The sequence below is a fragment of the Ambystoma mexicanum genome, chromosome 1p (genome assembly GCF_040938575.1).
Source record: "Ambystoma mexicanum isolate Mex_15411 chromosome 1p, UKY_AmexF1_1, whole genome shotgun sequence".
Taxonomy (NCBI): domain Eukaryota; kingdom Metazoa; phylum Chordata; class Amphibia; order Caudata; family Ambystomatidae; genus Ambystoma; species Ambystoma mexicanum.
In genome coordinates, this window is record NC_090921.1 from 84684539 (window position 1) to 84703872 (window position 19334).

The following is a 19334-nucleotide window of genomic DNA, read 5'->3' on the forward strand; positions in this document are numbered from 1 at the left end:
GACGCCGTTGTCGAAGGTACCTTCGACACACGGGTCTGTCGACTCGACGCCATCCTCAACACCGGCGTCGACGCCAAGGAAAGTCACGGTTGCGGCGCACCCAGTGGCTATTCCCAGGTCTTCGATGACGATGTCGTTGAGATTGTCGACATCTTCAAGCAGAATTCCAATTCTATCGAGGACCTCGAGGCCTCCACCTTTGTTTTCGACACCACGTTCGAAGCCTTCGACGTCGACGACATCGACGTTTTCGAGGCCGATTACAACAAGTTTGGCACCCTCTGCCTTGGAGATGGGTTTCACACCCTTTGTGAGTTCAGACCAATTGAGAACAATGTCCTCAATTATGGAAGACGGAGAACTATCTGACCAAGAAGAGACATTTGAGTTGCAGGGATCTGCAACCCCAGTTCAAGAGGAGTTATCCTCAGAGGAACGCAGATTAAAGGAACTCCATGATTCCTTACATGAGGCAAGTGGTTTAGACACTTCCCCAGAGGTGGAGTTCGCTAGGCCAGACCCGGGGGAGCATGCTGAAACCCCTTATAGCGCCTTAATGGCCAGGATCACAGAATTTATGGGGTGGTCAACACCTTCACAGGCTTTCCAACAGGATGACCTCACGGATATTCTTGATAAAGGTCCACAGGAGGATCCTGTAGTACCTTTTCATAAAGCTCTTCAAAGAAAAATCATGACGAACTGGGAAACCCCAGATGTCGTCCCGGCAGTAAATAAAAAACTGTCTACTAAATACAGGGTATCTTCTGCGGACCCAGAGTTTTTGTCCAAACACCCATCCCTAGAAAGTCTGGTGGTACAGGCAGCATCTTCTACTGACATCAAGACTGCTTACCCTACCGTCCCACAGGACAGGGACGATAAAAAATACGATGCTATGGCTAAGAAAGTCTTTTCGGCATATAGCATGGCGTTAAAATCTATTAATGCTACTTGCACCCTTGCAAGATTTAGCCATACACTTTGGGAGTGTGCTTCTACAGCGGCTGACTGCATCCCGGAGGGAGAAGAAAGGGAGACGTTCCTGAATATCATAAAGGACGGTAAAGACGCTATGTGCGAATCCCTCCAGACGGGCATTGATTCGGCTGACAGTATCAGCAGAGCAATGGCGGCAAGTACAACAACCAGGAGATTTGCTTGGTTGAGAAAGTCTGGTTTTGCCCCAAATGTGCAAGCCAGGCTCTTGAACATGCCATTTGATGGCTCTTCTTTGTTAGGGAAAAAGGCGGATGACAGTTTAGAAAAACTGCAAACATCAAAGGCAGCAGCAAAATCCCTAGGCGCTGCAATCTGTCAGACACCTTTTCGTCCCACAGGAACCTCTGCGAGAGGCAAGTCCTTTCGCTTCTACTCCGCATTCGGAAGAGGTAGAGGACGACCGGCTCAAAGGGGACAAAGAAGAACTACCTGAGTTGGACGGGGTAGATATTCAAAAGCCGCAGCAACAGCAGGTGCCTCTTTACCATCGGCATCTGCATCAGCCGCCCCTAAACCACTCTGAGGACTTCCCTCACAAGACACCTGTAGGAGGCAGGTTACCTCAACATCTGGCGGAATGGCAGGCTATCACGTCAGATGCTTGGGCATTGGAGACAGTTGCGCAAGGTTACTGCCTGCCTCTCCTACGCATACCTCAGAGTCATCCACCAGGGATCAGCTCTCAAAAAGCTCCAGATCCGCTCCTCTTGCAGGAAATTTTAGACCTGCTAGAGAAAGGTGCCATAGAACCGGTACCTGTAGCAGAGGGGAACAAGGGCTGGTACTCCCCTTACTTTCTCATTCCAAAGAAAGACGGAGGACTGAGACCCATCTTGGACTTGCGAGAATTGAACAAATTCCTCAGGAAAGACAAATTCAAGATGGTAACTCTTTCTCAGATCCTTCAGGCCCTTCAGTTCCAGGACTGGTTGGTATCTCTGGACCTTCAGGACGCTTATTTCCATGTGCCAATCCATCTCAAACAAAGGAAATACCTGAGGTTCGCAATTGGCAACTCTCATTATCAATTTCGAGTGCTGCCATTTGGGCTGACCTCCGCCCCGAGGGTCTTCACCAAGTTAATGTCAGTAGTGGCTGCAAGTCTAAGGAGGGAAGGGATTCACGTCTACCCCTACCTGGACGATTGGTTGATCAGAGCTGTATCTTCGGAACAAGCTCAGATCCAGCTAGATCATGTTTGCCACTCCCTTCACAGACTGGACTTCTCCCTCAATTTAAAGAAGTCACAAATGATACCATCGCAGAGACTCCAGTTCATCGGAGCGATCCTGGACACTTCCCTGGGAAAAGCCTCGCCACCAGAGGTGAGGGCTCAAGATATTCTACAGATGGTCACCAAGTTTCAAAATGCCCAACATCTCCCAGCCTTTGACTTTTTGAGGTTGCTAGGCCTCATGGCATCCTGCATTTTCCTAGTGCCAGAGGCTCGCCTGAGAATGAGATCCTTACAGTGGGCACTGAGAACTCAGTGGTCACAATTCTCAGGGAGAATGACAGATCTCCTTCAGGTTCCCGACAGGGTGGCTCGAGACCTTCAGTGGTGGGCCTGTCAGGAGAACATTCTGAAAGGAGAGCAGTTTTGGCAACCCTGGCCGGAGATAACAGTAGTCACGGATGCCTCACTCACAGGGTGGGGAGCCCACGCCAACGACTTGACCATCAGCGGTCGTTGGTCTCCATCGGAGTCCAGACTACATATCAACCTGTTAGAGCTGAGGGCCATCAGACTTGCGCTGAAGGCTTTTCTTCCATCTGTACAAGGAAAGAATGTCCTGATAATGACGGACAACACAGTGGCCATGCATTACCTCAACAAAAGAGGAGGCGTAGGATCACTACCTCTGTGCAGAGAGGCGATGCAGCTCTGGTTTTGGGCAATCCAAGAAGGAATCTCTCTATTGGCAGTTCACCCAGCCGGAGAGAAGAACTTGACAGCGGACGCTCTGAGCAGGCAGAGCACAGTCTCCCACGAGTGGAAACTAGCTCAGGAAGTCCTTCAAGAGATCTTCGCCATTTGGGGAACCCCTCAGGTGGATCTGTTCACCACCAGTGTCAACAGGAAGTGCGATCTGTTCTGTTCAAGGGAATTTCCCCCGAGAGGAGCTCTGGGAGACGCGTTCATAGTGGACTGGGAGTTTCCGCTCCTGTACGCGTTTCCACCGGTCCCTGTCATTCCTCAAATGATCAGGAGGTTGAGAAGATTCCGGAAAACCATGATCCTAATTGCCACGGATTGGGCCAGGAGAACGTGGTACCCGGAACTTCTAGACTTGTCCATCTGCCCTCCAATTCGACTTCCACTCAGAGAGAATCTGCTCTCACAGAAGGGAGGTCAGGTTCTCCATCCAGACATCAAAACCCTCAACCTTCACGCTTGGCTTCTGAAAGGCTGAGGTACAGGGATTGGGACCTCCCTGATGACGTTATGGAGGTGTTGCTTTCGGCAAGAAGGCCAGCGACAAAATCTTTATACCGCTGCCGTTGGAACAGATTTTGCAGCTGGTGTAGGGAAAAGAATATCGATCCCTTTTCATGTGGTACACTAATGGTTTTGTCCTTCCTACTTTATTTAGCGAATTCAGGCCTTCAAGTTGGCACCATCAAGGGCTATCTCGCAGCGCTATCCATCTTTAAGCGCACTGCCTTGGTGATACAGTTTCTAAAGGGGTTAACTAACGTTTATCTCCCAAGACCATTCCAGGTTCCCCTATGGGATTTAAATTTAGTCCTAACTTTCCTGATGGGCACACCTTTCGAACCACTCCACTCTTGTTTGTTAAGATTTCTTACCCTTAAGACTGTTTTATTAGTAGCACTTACATCTGCTAGAAGGGTGAGCGAGTTACAAGCTCTTTCTTGTAAACCCCCTCATACAATCTTTCACAAAGACAAAGTTGTTCTGCAAGTGAAGCCTAATTTCCTCCCAAAGGTGGTTTCTGAATTTCATATCACACAGAAGATTACCCTTCCATCTTTCTATCCTCCTCCCCATCCGGGGAAAGAGGAAGAGAGGTTACACAGGCTGGACCCAAGAAGGGCTTTAAGTTTTTACATTAGTAGACTGGCTAGGATAAGACAAGCAGACCAGCTGTTTGTAGGCTATGCAGGTCACAAGCTGGGGTTACCGATAACTAAGACCATTTCCAGATGGATCATTTTAGCCATTTTGGAATGTTATAAACTGGTAGGAAAAGAGCCCCCTCAAAATCTTAGGGCTCATTCGACCAGCGGTATTGTAGCTTCATCGGCCCTCAAAAGAGGAGTGCCGGTTAGAGACATATGTGCGGTTGCCACATGGTCGTCCGTCCATACCTTTACACGGTTTTACAACTTGGATTCCTCCTCCAGTCAGGAAACTAGGTTTGGAATGGCAGTATTGCACTCTGTTCATCAATAAGAGGAAGCATGAAGTCAGTACTCCCACCTCCAATAACAGAATACTGCTATGGGAGCCTATCTAAAATAAGGAATACGTCGGAGGACACAATCCCTTCGAAGAACAAGTTACTTCTTACCTTGTAACGTTCTTTCGATGGGATGTTCCTCCGACGTATTCCTTGTCGACCCTCCCATCCATCCCCGCAGTACTACTTCCCTTGTTGTTGCAGCTTACGCTCCTTTAGGGTGATTAGTCTAGTCCAGAAAGAATTATTGTGGGCTACAAAACGGAACTGAGCAACGGACGCTGCGCCCGGCCTTTATAGGCAGGATGACGTCGACGTCGATACGGCGGCTGTCGAGGGACATCGACTCGGCGAACGTCGACGTGCAGCGCCCTCTAGAGAGGAAAAATTTCCGAGGCCAGCAAAGCTGGAAAGAGATATCTAAGATAAGATAAGGAATACGTCGGAGGAACATCCCATCGAAAGAATGTTACAAGGTAAGAAGTAACTTGTTCTTTTCCGCTACTATCCCCCAGAACATACCACAGAGTCCTAACACCTCTTAAAATGTGAACAGAAAAATCACAGGAATGATGATATTATTGATATAATTTTGACAATTATGTACTATGAATTATCCATCTTTCTAAAATTATGCTCTGGCCCAGATGGGTGTAGTTTAGGTCCCAAAGCACATGGGGAATTCCTTGTTCGTCCCCACCTCCAAGCTCAGCTGGCTCACAGAGGCAGCGCCCCTCCCATTTCCTTCCGGGAGGAAGCCATTTACGACCCCCTGATTTAGCAATTTGCTTGGAGCAAAGGGAAATTCATTGTTCTGTTTCCCTGCAGTCCCAGGTACTCCTCTCCTGATTCAATCAGAGAGGTGTAATCTCCTTTTGGTGAGGCAGCAGGAGGCAGGCCAGGCCTGTGAATACAGTTGCTGTCATGATCCGTCGATCATGCCCTTTCTGGTCTTCCTGGTCCCTGGCATATTGGGGGTTGCTCGCTGTAGTACACCCAACATGGCCGTATACACGGAACGCGGTCTATCGACCTTTACGTCCTATGCAGCACGTTCTATAAATTAGCCACTCACCTGCGGTTCCGTGCGTCTCAACGCTACCGATAGCTGTGGCCTGACGTGCTCCGTAGTTCGTTCTCCTGAACTGTGTTGCTTTCTGGTTCCCGGACCTTCCTTCTTCTCCTTTCCTTCTACCTTCCTTGATCCTGTTTCTTCCGCATTCCGCGCAGACCGCCTCCGTGTGCTGCCTCCATTCCAAGCTTCCTGGAATTTCCATAGATCCCGGACGAAGAAGCTGAACAAATCCTGGAATCCGAAGACGGCCGAGCGGGCTGTACAAGACCCGAACTGATAGGAAGAAAACCCTGGCAAAGGACTCTGCAAAACAGAGAAAACAGGTGAGAAAAGGGGAAACCTGTGACAGAGTGAGACGCCACCTGACCGATCTCGATACAGACATGGAAGCGGCCGTCCAAGATATTATGCGTGGTATGCAAGAGCTGACGACCGAAGTGCAAAACATAAAGGCGGAAAACGCTGCATTAAAACAATTGGTGTTATCCCGTGATTCCACCACGAAGGAGAGTGTATTTCTAGGCAGCGTTGTTGACAAGTACGACGGTTCAGCAAAGAGCCTTCGTGGATTCCTAGATTCTTGTTTGGTCCACTTTACATTTAAGCCTTATTATTTTTCTACGCCCAGGGCTAAAGTGGGCTTTATTATTTCGCATCTTTCCGGGAATGCCTTGACCTGGGCCACCCCATTGGTTAACTCTGGTGATGCTCTCCTGGATGACTACGACGGCTTTATAGAGGCCCTCAAGACCATGTTCGAACGCCCGGAACAAGTTTACAGTGCTCAGGAACGTTTACTCGACTTTCATCAGGGTACCCAGGATTTGCTCTCGTATGTCACACGCTTCAAACAGCTGGCTAAGGAAGCGGATTGGTCCTCTGAAGCTTGTTTTACCTTATTTCGAAGAGGGCTAAACGAAGAGATCAAAGACGAACTAGCCAGAGTGGCACGCCCGGGTTCCTTTCAAGCCCTAATGGATCTCGCTCTACAAATTGACTTTCGCATTCAGGAGAGAAAGGCTGAAAAAAAGAAAACCAAGTTACCACTCCAGAAAAACCCCATTGGAACCCCTTCGAGCTCAGAAGGCATTTCTACTCCAAGCAATGAGCCTGAACCTATGCAATTAGGGGCCTTCAGTGGACCCATTACCACACAAGAGAGGATGCGAAGGATTCATACTGGATTATGTATGTATTGCGCATCCGACAAACATTTAGTAAGAGAATGTCTGATTGCCCCCCCCCCTCCCCACGGCGCCCGGGAAACGCCAGCTCCCGATCCTAAACGGAGTGCAGGTTCGGGAGAGAGATGTCTGCTCCACCTCTAGTCCATCCTTGAACTCTCCTGGACAAAATTCCTTGGTAATCTTACAGGCCTTCTTGACAACATCCAAGAAAGAAATAAACCCCATCCTGGCACTGGTCGACTGTGGAGCTATGGGGGTATTCATAGATCATGAATGTATCCTAAAACACCATATTCCTTACGAATCCCGGACTATCTGTAGAAGCAATTGATGGAAGACCCCTTTCTTCTGGACCTATAACCCTGCAGACCAAGGAGATCGAGTTTGCTATAAATCAACATCGAGAAAGGATAAGATTTGACATCATCACCCCTATATCAATTGGGCAGTGGGATCCTTGTTCCTGGGTTCTGAGTTTTGTATGTCCCACTGCTTACATCCAGACCTTGATCCTACACCATCGAAGGGATTTCCTACAACTCATCAGAACACAATCTCAGTCTCAAACATCATCCGGGTCCCGGCGGCTTACCAGGAATATTCCGATGTTTTCTCCTCTGCCATTGTTCATGCCTTACCTCCCCACAGACCTGAAGATTGTGCTATTGAAACAGAACCTTCCGCGGTGATTCCTTTTGGAAGGATGTTCATCCTATCAGAACCTGAAAAGAAAGCCCTTTGTGAATATCTGGATACAAATCTGGCAAATGGCACCATACGACCATCGAAATCTCCATCAGGGGCCTCCCTGTTCTTCGTTCCTAAAAAAGACACTAAATAACTCAGACCGTGTCTCGATTATCGAGGTCTAAATCAATGTACTCTCAAGGACCTCTATCCGTTGCCCTTGATCTCAGACATCCTGGAGGCAGTAAGAGGCGCAGTTGTGTTCACCAACCTGGATCTCAGGGGCGCCTATCATTTGATTCGTATCAGGGCAGGTGACGTGTGGAAGACAGCCTTTAGAACACCCTTTGGGCATTTTGAATAATTAGTCATGCCCTTTGGACTTGCTAATGCCCCAGCGGTGTTCCAATGTTTCATGGATCGAGTGTTCTCGGACATGCTGTTCCTTTTTGTGTTTGTCTATCTGGACGATATTCTAATATTTTCAAAGGTCCCTCTCAAGCACGAAGAACATGTGAAAGCAGTATTACAACGCTTACGCGAAAATAAACTCCTGGCGAAGCCCGAGAAATGCATCTTCCATACTTCTACTGTTCACTACCTAGGGTTTGTCCTTACTCCCGATGGTATCGGTATGGATCAATCCAAGGTTAAGGCTATTTTATCCTGGCCTAGCTCCGCTTCGGTGAAACAGATACAATCCTGCCTGGGCTTGGCTAATTTCTATAGGAAATTCATACCTTCCTTTTCCGAGATTGTCCAACCAATAATTGCCTTATTGAAAAAAGATGTGCCCTTCCATTGGACCATGGCCCAGGAGAAAGCCTTCCAACAGTTAAAGTCTGAATTTACACAAGCTGCCATTCTTGCTCAGCCTGGTGTTAATCAACCATTCATAGTGGAGACAGACGCCTCCAATTACGCCATTGGAGCCGTCCTAAAACAGCAATTCGAAGATAGCTTGGAACATCCCATTGCCTACCTTTCTCGGACATTAACTCCTAGTGAAACCCATTACTCTGTCCTAGAGAAAGAGCTGGTAGCCATCCGTCAAGCCTTCACAGAATGGCGTCATTTACTTCTAGGAGCCAAATTTCCGGTCCATGTCCGCACAGATCATCGAAACCTACAAGTGTTGCAAGCCCTGGAATGTAGGAATAGTCGCCAAGCTTGGTAGGCCTTCTTTTTTGCCCAATATCAGTTTCAGATTCACCACGTCCCTGGAACCCAAAATGTAATAGCTGATGCACTTTCTCGTCGTCCAGACTATGAACCTTCCGGAGGATCGGTCGTATCCCAAGATGTTTCCTCATACCATATTCGTAGCTCAAGCAAACAACCTCCTGGAAGAGATTTGTATGCAAACTCAGACTTCGGAACTTTTGAAAGCAATTTCAGAAAGGAATCAATGGGAGAGTCAAGGACGGATACTTGTTCAAAGATACCAATCTGGTCATTCCTACACAAAAATGACAACAAAGAATAATAAATCTCTGCCATGATACTCTTCATTCCGGTCATCGTGGTATTTCCAACACCCTCCGTCTAATACAAAGACAATTTTGGTGGGCCAAGATGAAGACCGATGTACAACTGTATATTCAATCTTGCTCCGTCTGTAATCAGAACAAACATGATAACCAGAAACCAGCAGGTCTCTTATTACAGCCTACACCACCAACCAGACCTTGGGAAATCATTGCTACAGACTTCATTGTGGAATTGCCGCCTTCTAGAGGTTATACCACTATCATGGTCACCATTGATCTATTCACTCATATGGCTCACTTTACCCCTCTGTATAAATTACCATCCTCCTCAGAACTTGCTGGTATTTTCCTGGAACACGTCTTCCGACTGCATGGACTTCCTTCCAAGATCATATCGGACAGAGGACCCCAGTATATATCTCAATTCTGGAAACACCTCTGCAGGATACTAGGGATTCAACGAGCTCTCTCCTCGGGATATCATCCCCAAACCAACGGTGTCACAGAACGAGTAAATCAAACCCTTGAACAATATCTTCGTTGTTTCTCCACCAAAGTCCAGGATGGTTGGTCACTTTTAGTACCAGTAGCCGAATTCGCTTACAATAATTCGGACCATTCGGCTGTTAAGACCAGCCCTTTTTTCTGTAACCAAGGATTTCACCCTTCAGTCTTACCTTCTGTTCTTCCACACCCTACACCTGTTCCTACTATCGATTCCTGGATTGAAACTCTCATAAATGTTCAAAGAGAAGCCAAGGAACATCTCGAAAGAGCGTGAATCCAAACCAAACACTATGCAGATTCAAGGAGAAGACCAGGGCCTTCATACTCCATTGGGGATAAAGTATGGCTATCCTCGAAACTTCTACCCCGACATCTCAGACCGAATAAGTTGGCTCCCCGGTATTATGGACCCTTCTCTATAAAAGAGATCATCAATCCTGTGGCCTTTCGACTCCAACTCCCGGACTCCTGGAAGAAGATACATCCAGTTTTTCACAAATCCCTGTTGAAGCCTTTCATCCAAACTACCCGGACTACTCTTAGACCTAGTCCTGTGCTTGTCAATGACCAGCTGGAATATGAAGTTTCTCGTATTTGTGATTCCCAATATAGACGAGGCTAACTTCAATACCTGGTGGAATGGAAAGGTTATCCACCCTGCGAACGTACGTGGAAACCAGTCTCAAATTGGAACTCCCCCAGATTGCTCAGAAGGTTCGACCAAATTCATCCAGGTAAACCCAGTGGAACGGGTTTTAGAAGGGGACATGCTGCCACGATCCGTCGATCACGCCCTTTCTGGTCTTCCTGGTCCCTGGCACATCGGGGGTTACTCGCTGTAGTACACCCAAGTTGGCCGTATACACGGAACGCGGTCTATCGACCTTTACATCCTATGCAGCACGTTCTATAAATTAGCCACTCCCCCGCAGTTCCACGCGTCTCAACGCTACCGATAACTGTGGCCTAACGTGCTCCGTAGTTCGTTCTCCTGAACTGTGTTGCTTCCTGGTTCCCGGACCTTCCTCCTTCTCCTTTCCTTCTACCTTCCTTGATCCTGTTTCTTCCGTGTTCCGCACAGACCGCCTCCGTGTGCTGCCTCCATTCCAAGCTTCCTGGAGTTTCCATAGATCCCGGACGAAGAAGCTGAACGAATCCTGGAATCCGAAGACGGCCGAGCGGGCTTGAACAAGACCCGAACTGCTATGAAGAAAACCCCGACAAAGGACTCCGCAAAACAGAGAAAACAGGTGAGAAAAGGGGAAACCTGTGACAGTTGCTGGGCAAGTTTCAATTCCTGTCGGGGGTAGTTGCCGGGCAGAATTAAGTCCCTTTAAGCCAGGCTTCAGCCAAAGGTCACTTTTGTTCCCATTTTTCTTCATTCAAATCAAACTTACAATTTTGACACATGCAGCTAGAGCGCTGATTCTAAGTTCAAAACTATGACATTTAAACAGTTGCAACCTATGTGACACTCAAAAGTAGGTCACTCATTTATTTTAAACATTACGGTTTTAGTGGCTTTCAATCCTGTTTCACTTAAGCTGCTGACATCCACAGCCCAGCCAGTTTTGTTATGAACATTATTTTAGGCTCTTCATCTTCAGTAAGATTTTTGAATATCTTGCAATGTTTGAAGTAGGCATTTTGAGCTTTCATTTCAGAGAAACAAAGGTGATTTCAAAGCGCTTTTTAAGCTAACAGGCACTGCTGTTTTTCCTTTGGCACCACGTTTCACTCATGGCGCTTCTGGCCCATCACGCTCACACTGGTGGGTGGCGGGTCAGGGAACCATTTTGGTGTGTGCAAAAACGGTGCGGTTTTCCTGGATTCTGGTGCAAATGTGGGCTTTTCGGCCATCTTGGATTTTCTAAGCCTACAGCGCCAAATGTTGCATAATAATTCAAACGTGGGTCAAGACACGTGACAAGCCCCCCCGCTCGACTGCACTTTGATTTCGAGTCAAGGGGGAGTCGGGTGCAAAGGGTGTTTTGATCCATGTGCTAAGTTTGCCTCATCATCTTCTTCTGATTCCGCAGATGGCACAGTTCAGCATCTTTTCCTCCATCAGGGTGGATCGATCGGTTCTCCTCAACGGTCCTGATGGGAGTTTCGGGTGGTACCTCGGGCCCCTCGGATCTTAGCACCCGGTCCCTGGGTCGTCCTTCTTGGGCAGTCTCCATGGTTTATCTCTCTTTCTTCTCACCTAGGATGACAAAGAAAAAGCGGCAGAAACATATTCGTAGACATTTGCCCACCACTATTAATGGTGGGGCGAACATATACATTTTATACATCAGGAGGCATTTGCATTCAAGAATCAAAGAATTTTATAGGCTATATGTGGAATATTTTAGGGTTGGACTGTATTATTCTGGAGCAGCCCCCTCTGGGATTGCAGAGGACTCCTTCAGTTGCTGCAGAGTGTGCCTGGGATGGCAACACTTTAGCTGATTTATATGGGCCCACTTGTCTTCCCTTTCCGCCAAACTGCCTTTGGGGATGCAGATCTTGTAGGCGACTGGGGAGATCTTGTCTACAATTTCAAAAGGTACCTTCCATGTAGGCAGAAATTTCAGCTGTTTGGCCTGGTTCCTTTGGAAATTGTATAGATAGACCCGGTCTCCCACATTGTATTCTTTCCTAGTAGTCTTCAAATATACCAGCACACTCAAGGTAGCTATTACCCACACTTTGCGGATTAGTGCCATGGCTTCTGCAAACCCCTACTTGGATGATCCAGCACTCTGGATACGCCACTTTGCAACTAGACCTTCACCTAACCAACCTTGTACTACTACTAATAGAAACCTTAGACTAAACTCCAGAACCACCCCACTTAAACAGCACCCATACTTGAAGCTATATAATAGCTCAACCCTATCTTGCAACAATACCACAAATAACTACTCGCCAACCTCACCATGCTCTCAACACCCTAGCATTTTAACCAGAAATTCTAGATTAGGAGCCTGATTGTGGACCAAAAAATCCTAACTGTATGCCCACAGGCGCAACAGGGATAACAATTTAGCTAATCTGGACACTGATCCAGATAGTAAGTTAGCCCCCATATTCTTGCATGACCCACCCATACTAGCACAAAAAGCCCCTGCAAAAGACAATTCATCAAAGCAGCCTTGGTGAATGCTAGGTCCCTCTCTGCCCATGCTTTGGACATTGCTGATTTCATAACCCATGAAAAGCTTGATCTCCTTGCGGTCACGGAAACCTGGCTAAATGCAGCCTCAGGCCCATCTCTGGCACTTGCTATACCAAATGTCTATGCTATTATCAGATGCGATAGAAACACCAATCAGGTGAAGGGAGGCGGACTCGCCTTCATCTTCAGAAACACATTAGACAGAGTCATTCAGGACGTTCAAATCCCCTCTGCTGAATCCTTGTCCATCAAACTACCACTATCACCTAACCATACAGCAACAATGCACCTTATCTACCGACCCCCAGGACCTATTTCATCTTTTATAGAGGATATTGTATCACTTATATCCGCGGACACTAAACCTAAATCACAAACTATCCTACTTGGGGATTTTAATCTTGGTTTTAACGACCCTAAGAATACGAACGCCCGTGATTTAGCCAACACACTATCCGACTTGGGTCACACCCCTATGATTCACGAGCCTACACATATCAAAGGAAGAACACTGGACTGGCTCACTAACCTCAATTGCTCTATTGATCTCTTATCTAATGATCCTTGTATCTGGTCGGATCATCACAAAATAACCTTTTCTATCAAAGCCAACACACAACACCCGGCTCCTATCATCGCTCCAGCTACCAGCACGAGAAACAAGAAAAACATTACACCGGATAATCTCCTACCGCTATTACTCACCCTTCTCAACAACATTGACACCGACTCTGACCCGACAGTCCTAGTGGATACTTACAATCAGGCAATCCTTAAAGCACTGAATACCATCGCACCCCTAAAATTGCCAAAATCTAAACCACAACGTCACTTGAATACATGGTTCACGCCGCATCTTAGAGAACTGCGCAAAACCAAGAGAACTGCAGAAGCACATTGGAAAAAGTGCCCCACAGTAACCAACAAGAATGAGCTAACCCTAGTATCCTCCAGCTACAAAGAAGCCATCTTACTCGCTAAAAAAGACACCTACAACAAAAGGATCACACAAGCGGAATCCAATACAAAAGAACTCTTCAAGATTTTAAAAGAACTAGAATCCCCTATTGCCCCTATTGACAAATGTGTCACAGATGCACTATGATGCAGCAACATCCAGAAGGCCTTATTAGATAAAATAGCTTGCTTACAATCTAAAATCAATGCGAAAAAAATCCCTGTTTCTCGCTGACCCAGATTACAAACAATTCCCTAACAAGTCTCCCACCTCTGAGTCAACTTGTAAGCCATTCAGTTTCTCACCCCTCTCAATTTGGGAAGTAGAAAATATCATTAGGAAACTGAAACCATCAAATTGCCAAAGTGATGCTTGCCCTGCCCCGATCATCAAAGCAGCAGCACATGACCTGGCACCATTTATTACCAACTTGATCAATGCCTCCTTTAAATCCGGAGTAGTGCCTGATAACTTTAAAGACGCTTGGGTCATCCCGCTACTCAAAAAAACAACTCTTGATCCAGCCAACCCGTCCAACTACAGGCCGATACCAACTGTACCCTTCCTATTAAAAACACTAGATAGAGCAGCTTACCTGCAAATACAGGCTTATCTAGAATCAAACAATCTCTTGGGACTTAGTCAAGGCTTCCGACCTACACAAGGGAAGGAAACTGCACTAATAGATCTCACTAAGATCCAAATCCTAAAATACAACGGTAAACTTGCACTCCTCCTACTGCTTGATCTGTCAGCAGCTTTTGATTTGGTCAACCACCAAACACTCTGCCACCACTTGAAAACTGCAGCACACTTCTCTGACGCAGCCACTGCCTGGATCAGCTCTTTCCTGGCGAACAGAACTATGAGGGTCTTCTTTCCTACTGACTCAGCTGAACCTTCACCGGTACCTTGTGGGGTCCCGCAAGGCTCTTGCGTGTCCCCGACTCTCTACAATGTATTTACGAAGCCCCTCTTCGATATCCTTGACTACCTGGGTGTCACGTATACTAATTATGCAGACGACACCCAGATTCTCATTCCTATTTCGGGTGACTATGCAACAGACAGCAAAACCCTCAATGAAATCTACGCAGTAATACAAGCATGGATGGCACATCATGGAGTTTGTCTCAACGATGAAAAAACTGAGTTGCTCATCCTTGGTACTCATGCTAAACTAAAAAACCTGAACACTGCTTTCAAATGTTTCACTATAGATAGTAATCCTATCCCTGTCTCTAACAGCACAAAAACCCTTCGTATCTACTTTGATGCCACCTTATCCTTATCCAAACAAACTAACGCAGTAGCATCATCAGCCGCTTACACCTGCAAACTGATCACCGCATGCAGGCAGGCCGATCATCTCCACACCCAACTGCATTACACTTGCTAGAGCGCTAGTCTTGTCCAAAGTAGACTATTGCAGTGCCCTTTATTTAGGCACTAGCCACAAAAATATCAACAAACTCCAAGTAATTCAAAATAATGCCATCAGGGCAGCTCTCAACATCCCTAAAAAGTTGCATTTTTTAGTCTGAGACTAGACCTAATCTGCACTGGCTCCCAGTAGAGCATAGAATATCCCTCAAAACTTTGGCCCTCACACACAAAGCCTGGGCCAACCTTGCACCAGCCTACCTCACCAACCAACTTACCGCACATACATCATCAAGACCGCTTAGAACAGCTCAAGCAAACACCATGTCCATACCGAGATTCAAACTCCATAACTCGGGAGGAGCTAGTTTCCCTGTACAAGCATCGAAATTATGGAACACACTCCCCGCCCTCCTTAGGTCAGAACCTTCCTTTTACCGATTCAAACGCAACACGAAGCGTTGGCTTCACGACATGGACACAATGACAGCCTAACTTCCCTGATCCTTGACTCACTGTCTACATACTGTACGTATTGTAAATAATTTAGTATATACTATATTTTATCTCTAGCCTCCTTTCCTTACCACACAAACATTGCACCATGTAGGTATGTATCTGTAATACCAATGTCTGTATTTATCTGTAACCGTAACCACTGTAACCTTTGCTTGCCGCATTCATATGTAACTGTAACCAGATCTAAACATACGCGCCTGTATGCCTCTGGGCCTGGCTGCGCTTTATAAATAAAACAAATACAAATACAAATCATAATGAGTCTTCATGCTATCGGCTGATCTTTCTAAGTTTCGCTGAGCATAGGCAAAAGCATGTTGAAGGTGTTTCCTTAAATTTTCAACATACTCGTGAGTTGTGGAGGCATTTATCAATGTTTGCTCTTGTATCCTGTAGAGCAAATGCTGGGGAAGCACCATCCTGCGTCTAGTCATCAGCTCAAATGGTGACATTTTAGTTGCAGATGAAGGGGTAGATCTGATGGCCATTAGGACCAGAGGTAATCGGATATCCCAACTTGGCCCAGAATCTGCCACAAACTGTTTTAAGATGCTCACAATGGTTCGGTTATAACGTTCCACTGTACCAGAAGAGGCGGGCCGGTAAGCAATGTGTAGCTTCTTTTTAACCCCCAGTATCTCCTACATCTTAGTCATTACTTCGCTGGTAAAATGGCTACCTCTGTCTGACTCAATCCTTTGGGGTAGACCAAAACGTGAAAAGATGTGGTTGATCATCAGGGCAGCTGCTGTTTCTGCCTTGCAGTTTGGGGCCCGGGAGACATTCCACCCATTTAGTAAATAAGCATGTCACCGTCAACATGTACTTATTCCCCCTAGAGGAGCGAATCACGGGCCCTATGTAGTCGACTTGCAAATCTGACCATGGCAGTGTCATCCCCCTCTTTTGGAGAGGCGCATGGTGTGTGAGGGATGTTGGCTGAAATTGTGCACACACAAGACACCCCTTCAAGTATTGGTCAAAGTCCTGCCCCATGTGTGGCCAGTATGCAACCTCTCTTAAGATCTCAAGTGTTATGTGAAACCCCCTATGACCGGCTGTGGCCGCATCATGGGCGTGACTTAACATCGGGCTTCGGAATGAGGTAGGAACCACCCACTGATCATGGCCAGCTTGGGATTTCCTTACCAACAAACCGTCTTGGATTCAGAACATTTTTTGACATTTCATCAACACTCTAAGGTCCTCTTTCCCAATGTAATCGGTATCCGTCAGGGGAAAGTTCTCAGGATCCTCAATGTGTTGGTAAAACTTACCAATTATTGGATCCCCCTTCTGAGCCATAATCAAATCAGCATCTGGGGTCTCCTTACTCCATTGTGCAATTGAAAGATCATTGTGAGCATTGGTCTGGGACCTAGTGATAGCAGTGACCTAGATTTCCCCCAACAGGGACTCATTCTCTATTAGATCTCCTTGGATGGCCCCGGTTTTGGCCAGCTGATCAGCTAAGTCATTTCCAGTTTTGCCTGGTCCCTCTACTTTGGAATGACCCTTGATCTTTTCCCAGTAGATGGTCATCCCATTCACGGTAACCAGATCATCAATGTTTTGAATTAACTTCCCATGTTTCAAGGGTTTGTTATTAGCACATAACATGTCTCTGGTGTTTCAATTAACCAGGTGCTCCACGAACCCATTCCGTACATAACCCGAATCTGTGATTATGACCAGTTTGTGGAGTTGATGTTGGACAGCAGTGAGGATGGCTTGATGCACAGCCATCAACTCTGCCACCTGACTACTTCGGGAACCAATCTTGTACCCAGCGGAGGGTTCTGGGGACTCATTTACCCATGCATTCCCTACGCCGGCCACCAGTTCTTTCTCCCCGTTGTTGTCAACATGGTAAAAGCATCCATCCACATAGACAGGGGGTATTTCCTCACACTTGTCTTCTTCAAAGACTTTGTGGGGGGAATTAAGGTATGCCTCCATGTTGTCCTTGATTTTTAGACTTTCGTCCTCGAGACAGTTGCCCAATCATGCAAGTCAGCCAGACATTGCGCGACGTGACTCTTCTTGTTTTGGCCATATCTGACCTCCACAGGAAAGCCTTGCATTGACAGAATCCATGAAGTAATTCGGGAATTACTCACATTTCCGGCCCGGATTCTGCCACTTTGGAGATATTGCAGAGGCTGGTGTGGAGTCTCCACTATGATGTGTTCCCCCTGGATAAAGGGGCGGTAATTGCTCAATGCCCACACCGTTGCCAGGAGTGCCTTCTCACAATCGTTGAATTTTTCCTCCACAGAGGATAAAGTTTTGCTCGTATAGGAGATTACTTTATTGACCTTGTCATGCTTTTGATATAATACTGCAGTCAAGCATGTATTAGAGAACCCTGTCTCCAAGAAAAACTCCTTGTTTCTAACAGGGTAAGCTAGGCAGGGTGCTTGTGAGAGGCTTCTTTTGAGCTGTCTTACTGCCTCGGATTGTTCTGGACCCCATTCCCACTTAACCACCCCCTTCAAGAGATGAATCAGGGGTCTGGTGATCTCTGCGTAGCCCTCAATGAACTTTCTGCTGTAATTAGTCAGTCCAAGGAGGCTCCTTAGTTCCCGCAGAGTTGTGGGGTCCTTCAGTTTCTGAAGTGCTTCCACTTTCTTTTCCTGGGGACAGAGACCCTGAGGAGTAATCTCATGCCCCAAGAAATTAATACGGGTTCTACACCACTGTGCTTTCTGAAAGGAAATTTTTGCTCCGGCGGCCCTCAACTGTGTCAGAACATAACGGATCTCCGCTATGTGTTCCTCCACAGATGAACATTTGATGAGGACATCATCTACATAAGCCACGTTACCCCTTGCACCCAGGTCGGGCATGGCCTTGTGTAGGAAAATGTTGAATTCATTGCCGGAGTTGAGGTATCCGAAGGGAGTCCATGTGTACTGCTGGCCCCCAAAGGTAAAAGCCAGCTTGTATTGGTCCTCCCTACTGACAGGCACAGTCCAGTATCCATTGGTCAGGTCTATTGCAGTGAATACCTGTGACCCCTGGATCTGGGCCAGCCCTTGGTCAATGTAGGGAAGAGGCCATCGGGAAGTATGGACCCGTTTGTTGAGCTCCCTAAGGTTGGCGCAGAGTCTCCACTGGCCGTTTGGCTTCAATATTTCCAGCACCGGATTATTGAAGGTGCTGTGTACTGGACGGATTATTCCCCAGGACTCAAGGTTCTTAATTATGTCAGTAAGGGACTCCATGGTTGCGAGAGGCAAGCGATATTGCTTCACAAACACTGGAGTCATGCCAGGGTCCGTGGGAATTGTTGTTGTGTGGATGTCGGTGCGACCACAGTCATATGAGTCTACCGCAAAGAGATCTTGGAAATCCAAGAAAACTTGTTTCAACTTTTGCTTCTGTTCCAGAGTCACACAGGCATCAGCTAGGTTGACTCTCTCTTCAACCATCTGCCTGAAGCCTGGAAAGACTTCTGGTTTTGCTATCTCAGCGGCCTCCTCCAGCTGGGTGGAGAAGTCCCTGGTCAGAGTGCTGATTTGGACTGGAGGCTTCAGGTGGGAAAGGCAGCCCTCATGAACCTGGAAAACAACCTCATCCCTCCTGAAGTCACAAGTTACATTTTCCTTACCATAAGGACAGGAAGTGTACACCAGGAAGTTCCCCCCATGCCGGGTAAAGATCCTGTCTGGTGTTGTATTGTCATCGCTATCACTGTCAAAACAGTCCTTGGGGATTGGTCCTAACAGTTAATTTCCTAAATCAATGGAAAAATGTTGGTCATCAACCGCTATTCCAATAATGGTGCCTGCGGCTAGAGTAATACTCTTTACGTCGCTGGTATCCCCCTCTATTGGAATGGTGTCATGTTCTATGTTGACTAATGGTGTTGGGTTTACCCCTAACCCTTGCTGTTGGAGAGAAGCATTTAGATGAATATAGGCATCAGGGTTTTT

At 46.9% G+C, this 19334-nt stretch overlaps 1 protein-coding gene across 1 annotated transcript in view; it reads left to right on the plus strand.

Moving 5' to 3' along the window:
• Nucleotides 1-19334, plus strand: part of INCA1 (inhibitor of CDK, cyclin A1 interacting protein 1) — a 1084285-nt gene that overhangs the window by 163582 nt on the left and 901369 nt on the right. The window lies entirely within an intron of this gene.